Here is a 7,817-nt window from a genome sequence, read left to right as displayed (position 1 = left end):
AGTCCCAGGCATAGGGCTGAGGAAGAGTCTAGTGTCCCTACGCACAAATGGCTGTGAGTGGACTTAGGGAAAATGTACATGAGACATCAGCTTCATTCACATATGAGTTATATGGCCATGGGTGCTGAAAATGATACTCATGTATCCAATATAAAGTTCAACGGAAACCTGAACACAATACTCGCTGTTGCATATGGGATGCAGCCTTGGAAAACTGGCTTAATTCCAAATACAGCCTGGCAAGTGGGGGCTTATGGCCAAGAAGACGGTGGGGTGGAGTGAACTGGAAATTACTAACAGAAGAAATACAGGCTAAGGGGGACCTTAAGCTGTATTTACATAGACTCAAAAGGAATCTTGCTAAAGGGAGACCAGGGTGATCAGATACCGTGTGGGTGATAGGAGGTTTGATGGCTTTGATCAAATACTGCGGGTGATCAGAGTTCAAGGGAAGGGGATTCTCATTATTCTCACTTAGCAGAGCTCTTGACAAAACCTGGCCATGCACATATAAACACAGAAGCCCACAGGTCAAGACTACTTGAGAAGAGAATTACAAGGATCCTATTGGCTAAGGGGTGGTCAGGGGTCTTTGTCACACTAAGGAAGAGGAATAATGAACATACAAGTAAACCTGGGATGCACACAGACACACAGAGAAAAGACCATCTGAGGACTCAGTGAGAAGACGTCCATCTGCAAGCAAAGGAGAAAGGTCTGAAAAGGACCCAAACCTGCTAACACCATGACCTTAGACTTCTTGCCTCCAGTCCTGAGAGGAATCCATTGCTGTTGTGTAATCCACCCAGTCTGTTTTTCTGTAATGGCCACACTAGCCAACGAGTACACCTATAATATAGACACAGATAGACATATATGGTAATGTCAGTATCGTATTGGAAAAGAAACATCACCTATTCTTCAGAGGTGACATGAAGCTGTGTCCACCCTGGATCTCAGCCAGCACCCTCCTCCAGAGCCCTAGAGAAGGACCAGCCATGACCATCTTTATATGGAATCATGCTTCCCACCTGCACATCACACCCAGGCTCAAGGGGAAAGCACAGCATCTGTGCTACTCAGAGTCAGGGTTCTCATCTTCACTGACATAACTCTCTGAAAGCCAAAGCACTGATCAAAATGAACATGAAAATCTTCTGGTCATTCCTCCTCTTGCGGGCATCCCTCAGCTGTGAGCATCTCCTGGGTCTGAGGAACGTGGAGTTATGGGATGACATCTCTGAAGTTGGTGTCTCATTGTTTCTCTTTCCCCAGGTGTCCTGTCCCAGGTGCTGCTGCCGAAATCGGGCCCAGGACTATTGAAGACCCTCTCCCTTACCCGCTCAGTCTCTGGATTCTCCATCACAAAGAGTGCTGACTGCTGGGACTGGATCCCTCAGCCCCGAGGGAAGGAGCTGGGGTGACTGCAGTGCTTTGGTTCTGGGAATAGCACAGCATACAAGATGTCTCTCCAGAAATGACTCTCCACCTCCAGAGACACCTCACAAATTCAGTTTTCCCTGTAACTCAGCTCTGTGATGACCTAGGACACAGCCCTGTGTTACTGTCCCAGGAGGTTCAGTGAGAAGTCAGGGTGAGTCCCGACATGACCCTCCCTGGAGGGGCTGCTCCAACCACCAGGGGCCGCTCAGTGTCATCAGGAAACAAGAGGACCAATTTCAGGGCAGATGAAGATGTCATGGAGGGATTTTCTCTAAAACCTGTGGTTTCTCCCCTGGATCATTGCCGCCCCTGCAGGCTCCATCCGTAATAATTCCAGGGAGAGACTTCCCTGGTGGCCCAGTGGGTGGTAAATCTGAGCTCCCAATGCAGGGGGCCCCGGTTCAATCCCTGGTTGGGTAAATAAATCCGGCATGTATGTCACAACTAAGAGTTCGCATGCCGCAACTAAGAAACAATGATTCCAGGGAACTTTCTTGTCCCTAAACTTGAGACATTTTCATGGAGTCAGGCTTTTCTGTCTTTCCCCATCTATCTTTGGACGAGCCCCACAGAAATGTTTCTTCATGACACCTTCATTTGAAGAATAGGTCACTACTTTCTGTTATTAGTTGTCAAGTTTTTAATCGTTTAATGACATAAATAATTTTTACTGTTGAACTTTAAATCTGCTTTCCACCATCAGATGGATTTCCAATTCCTCTCATCCTGAAAATCTCTCCAGTCATGTCTGATGCAATGACTTTCACTTCAATAGTATGAGTCATGTTGATATTCGGAAATTGATGTCCATACAGCACTGCAGTCATTTTCTGCTCAGAGGACCTTTGGAAATGTCAGGACACAGGTTGGGCTATAACATGTAGACTGTGTTTCCTGTACCTTGTTATCTTGTGTGGAGACTGATAATAGATAATTAGATAAAATAGAGAGATAGATAAAAGGGAACAGAAAGAGATATATCCTAACCATATGGAAAATAACCATAAAAACTGACTACATAACCCTTTTTTAGGGAGTGGTAAAGGCTCGAAGGTGTAAAGATGATACAAGCATCCAAATGAAGTTATTTGAATAAACATAAATATTCAAACAAATTTGGTAAATACTTTTCTACCTCACTCCTCAATCCCATGGTGAGTGTCTGGTTTTCTCTCTAAGAAATTGACAAATATATTCCAATTGGCGGCCATTGGCATTCCTTCCAGCAAGCGGATGAGGGGCCTTTTGCTCTACATCATCCCCAATATTTGAATTTCTTATTATTTTGCCTTTAACCGTTGTAATAAATGAGTAGCAGTAACTCATCATGGTGTTATTTTATGTTTCCTTAATGAAGAATCTTGTTCAAACCTTTTATCTCTTCTTTGTGGAAGTATCTTCAGATCACTGGCACAGGGTTCATTTTTTTCATTTTTTCTTACTGTTGTTCAGCTGTGAATTTGCTGTACATTCATGATACAAGTCCTTTATAAATATGATATTAGAAAGCACATTCTCCAAGTCTGTGCCTAATTCCCTTCTCAGCGAAGTTATTGTTACTGTTGCTGTGGTTGTTTTCAGAACAGAATTTTTAATGGATACAGAAAAATTACAAATTTATATTATGAATGATGTTCGGGGTATTATATCTAAAAACTCATCATGTAACTCAAGGGCACCCATAATTTCTGCCATGTCCATACTTCAGGCCACTTTCAGGGATGGAGGGTAAGTTCACCTTCTTGAAGGGAGGATGACAATGAGGAGGTACCTGAAGTTATTCCTTAAGGGAGATTTATCCTACTTTCCCCAATAGATATATTTATTCAATCTCTTTATATAAGTATGAATCAAGACGTTTCTTTCATACCTTGTGTTAAGGTTATATACTAAGGCATTTTCTTTGCTTCTGTAATTGTTACAGCTTGTCAGCCATGAGGAGCTCTTTCAGATTGTCTCCTGTATCCTCTTTACGGGCACCCATCCATTTGTGTGAACACTTCCTTACTTTCTGGTGCCACAAGAATCTGCAGGATAAGCGTGTGTATTCTCTTCTGTGGCCCTGGAATTAGCCAGGCCTCACATGAGTCGTGGATCCTTTTCTTGAGAATAGTAATAGGAAGCAGAAGAGTTGGTATTAGGACACTAATGCTGGTGTCCTGTCCACTGGGGGCATTGCCTCTAGACCCTATCAGCTAAAAGACCTTGGAAATATATCTGTGTGCTCCACCCCACGTATACACACACGTCTGCAACTATCTCTGTATCTCACCTTCTGACCTGTGTGTAGGTAAAAGTGAGATCATTCTTACATCTCCGATCCTTGTCTAAAATATAAAAGCTGCCTGCTTTGGTCACTTCTCGGTCCATTTCTATGGCATGTCCATGCACGTGTTTAAATTTTTTTTCTTTTATCCTGCTAATCTGTCTTTGTCAATTTTGTTATCAGTCCAGCCTGAGGAACTCAAGAGGGGCAGAGGAGGAGATTTCCCTCTTGACAAACCCAAGTTGTCTTCTCTTCAGCCTCACGCTGTACAACCTCTTACAAACCTCAGTCCTCACGGCCACTGTCACTCTGCTGACATCACCTTGCCAGGTGTGTTCTTCTTGCATTTCTTTTCTGCATTTCCGTCTCACCCTTCAATATTTCTTCCAAATCGGTGTGACATTTCAGTGTCCATTGTCAGGATGTACACAGTTTATTAGTCATTCCCTATAAAGGACATCTTGGTCTTTTCCAAATTGTGGCAAATATGAATAAAGCTAAGTAAGTATCACGTGCAGGGTTTTCTCTGCACTAAAATCTTACTGTCTTTCAGGTACGTACAAAGGAGCACTATTGCTGAAACATAGATAAGAGTATGTTTAGTTTTGCACAAAGCCCCCAAAATGTCTCCCAAGGTACACCCCATTCTGCATCCCCACCAGCTGTGAATGGACCCCCTGCTGCTTCACATCCTGCAGGTGTTTAAGGTTCTCAGAGACCTGATCTGATCCACTCTTGTAAGTTTTCAGGGATATGTCCTTGTTCGGAATGGCACTTCCCTGTGACATATGCTCTCCCACAGCCTTATTTGCAAACTCTTTGTCTCTTTGGTCAGGTGTCTGTTAAGGATTTTTGCCCATTTTTTAATACTTTTGTTTCTTTCTTATTGTTGAGTTTAAGACTTCTTGCTACATATGAGATAACAATCAGATATACTAGATATGTCTTTTGCAAATATTTTCTGCCAATCTCTAGCTTACCTCTGGGTAAATTTCAAATGTATTTTTTATGCTTCTCAAATATTACTTGTTGTGTTTCTATTACAATGAAAAGTGAAGTTAAACTTTCACTTCCTAAGCCATGGGAACTTCATGTGGGAACATGTCACACTACACTCAAAGGCCTCTTTCAGATACTACAAGGATGGAATGGGAAAACAGAGGGGGGACTTCTTCAGAGATGCTCTTCTGGAAAAGTAGAAATGTACCAACGTACCCTCCTTCCTGTGTTGCTGGTGAGAACTGTGCTGCGTGTCCACAGAGACACAGATCCTTGATGAGAGAGTGAGATTTCATCAGTTAGAATGACCGTTTCCTAACAATAAATTGTACCCCTGATGGATCTCAGTCTATGAGTGCTTGTTACTTGAATGATTCAATGGATTTAGCAAAGGTTAAAACAAAATCAATTCCTTGAATTATTATTATTAATTTTTATTTATGTTGCCCCAGAGAAGAGCTTGACAATTACAATCTCAGTAACACATTTCCATAATTTTTACTTATACCTCTTAAAATTTAGACACCATATTGTTCCATAATAAATGTTTTATCTACATCCCTCACATTTGAAACTGGATTCCAAGTGGACCTAGAAAATGAAATGTGATGACAGCGAATGTCTCTATATTCAGTAACATCTAAGGCAACAAATCTAATATGACACGAGGACGCTGCTGATTTCCAAGTATATTTCCTGCTTCTTCTCTGCTCAATGATTCCAGCAAACGTACAAAAGGACCTAAACCATCTGGTCTCAATGCTCCTGAAGTGCACACCTCATTCTGAGCTTATACCATCAAGATTTCATAAAGGAAAACACAGAGACCATAAGAAGTAACTGTCCACGTCGCCCCCATGAAGCCACCACCATCAGCCCTTCTCCCTCCTATCACGATGGTCATGCCCTCTTGCTGTGACCATCACTGGTAACTGGCAAAGCAACATGACTGAAATTTCCCCACTTTTTTTCCCATCACCCACTGGGCGTCTCTAATGGATATTCCCTCCAGCATTATCATATGATCTGGTCTCCAGACATAATTCCCTCCAATTTTCTCCACAAAGGAAAAATACATTTTTTTAGTCCTGGTGACCTTACACATTTTTCCTAGGGTTAAATGGACCCTAACAATACATCCCCAACCACTGAAGCATAAAGACACCTGTTATATATCCTTCTATGTTAACATGAATTTGGATGGATCTCCTCTAATCCACCAGCTCAAGAAGGGCAGGTCAGATGCTGGGGCATCTGTGCAAATTCAGGCCCTTCTTCCACCTGGTGAATAATGGGCCCACCTGGTTCTAGGTTTTAGATGCCATCCCTTCCATTCCCCTATCGCACAGCGTATGAGCTCGATATTCAGTTCCTTACAACAGGGTGCAGACTTGTCCTGTGATTCTTGTCCATATAAGTTTGTTCGGCTCTCCTATTATCGACATTCAAGCAGGCTGGTGCTTTAGTAGGTAATTTACTCTGCAAATATTATTGCAAAAGCTAGAAGAAGTATAGTACTGTGTTCATGAAATAGTATGCAGTAGTATCTTCTCATAGACGGCAGGCTCGACATCAGTCAGTGTACAGGTGAAATCACTGGGCTGAGGGAGAGCTGACCTGCCCCAGATCCACAGGTGTGACCTCTCAGGGCAGGAGTGGAGCCAGCGCTACATGTACAGGGTGTCAGCCAGAGATGGGGACTCACGTTTGTCTTTCTGGTTCCCAGGAGAAGTAACATCACTGATGACACTCATGTCAACATCCAGCACCCCTGGCAACCCCACTATAAAGTTCAGACATACCATTGCCATCGTGATCCCCAGTTTACATCCTTGCAGACTGAAATGCCGATGGTGAGGCCACATCCTCAGTGCCCACAGTGAGATGGGATGGAGCTGTGCTCTGCTCTCCAGCACCACTTACTGATGTGACCTCAGGCACAATCCCAGGACTCAGTGACCCAGGGACTCTGGAGAGCTGCTCTCAGGTGGACTTTTCAAAAGAACCTTCTTCCTGAAGTGGGAGCTTTCCTCTGACCATGACACCCTCATACTCTGCAAGCCATTCACTGTGAAGGTTTACTTCCAAGAATCATGCATGTTCTCTCACCCAGCGCAGTGGGAAATGTGTTCCCTGAGCTCCAATGTCACTGGCTGTGACAGGGAGGGTTAGAAATTAACACTTCTAGATGTAGTGAGTCTGTGCACTGTGTCCAGGCCACCTGCCCAACATGTTGGAGTCCTGAGGAGCTTCCAGGAGCTGTCTCTTCTTAGGCCTTGCTAGCCCTGGGGATTCCTCAACGTCCACCCGCCAGGAAGGAGCCCTGAAGCTCGCGGTATTCCTGCAGACACTCAGTTGTGCACAGGAAACAGGCAGGTCAGGCTACTGGCCACGTCAGCAGTGCTGGGATCCATGACCATCTCAGCAAGAATGACTACCTTGTCCACAAAATACACGGTGTGTTTAGTTGTTATGAATAAATCCACCTCCAGAGCAACTCTTAATAAAATTTAAACTGTTTCAGGTGAAGAAATGTTCACCCAAGTTAAGGGAAACACGAAATCCGTTGTGAATTATGATAAACATTAACTTTACCTCACTCTGTCTGAATTCAATGTGATTATTACATGTATGGTTTTCCTCAAATACTTGCACATCCGGGAAACAAACACGAGGTAATGCAGAAAAGAAAAAGCAAGAGTCTGTGTTTGACATCTTGGAGGACTCTGTATGTGTGATGGGTATTTATGTGAAATATATACATCCATGGGATTAAAGTCTATTCCCCAAATCTGCCGTTAATCCTTGAGCACAGCTGACTTCCCGACTATCCCTTCAGCATCATTTCATTCCTGGACACAGAGTCCCACAGGCATAGGGAGGGGACGCCAGGTGGGGGCTGAGTTCTCTGAGGGCACAGTCAGCAGCGTCCTCAGGTGGAGTCCCAGAGACTGGGACCTCCCTTCACTACTTTCTGCTTTTTATAAAAAGGTTCCTCCCTTATGCAAATATCCCCTTAGACCACAAGGTAAAAACAAAGTACCTGTTCACTTAAATTCAGGTTTCTCCTCATGCTTGAAGAGAATTTCTGGGCTTCAGGAATCTCATC

This window comes from Monodon monoceros, unplaced genomic scaffold, assembly GCF_005190385.1.
Source record: "Monodon monoceros isolate NGI ecotype Baffin Bay Population unplaced genomic scaffold, NGI_Narwhal_1 Contig855_ctg1, whole genome shotgun sequence".
Classification (NCBI taxonomy): domain Eukaryota; kingdom Metazoa; phylum Chordata; class Mammalia; order Artiodactyla; family Monodontidae; genus Monodon; species Monodon monoceros.
Note: the sequence above shows the minus strand (reverse complement) of the source record.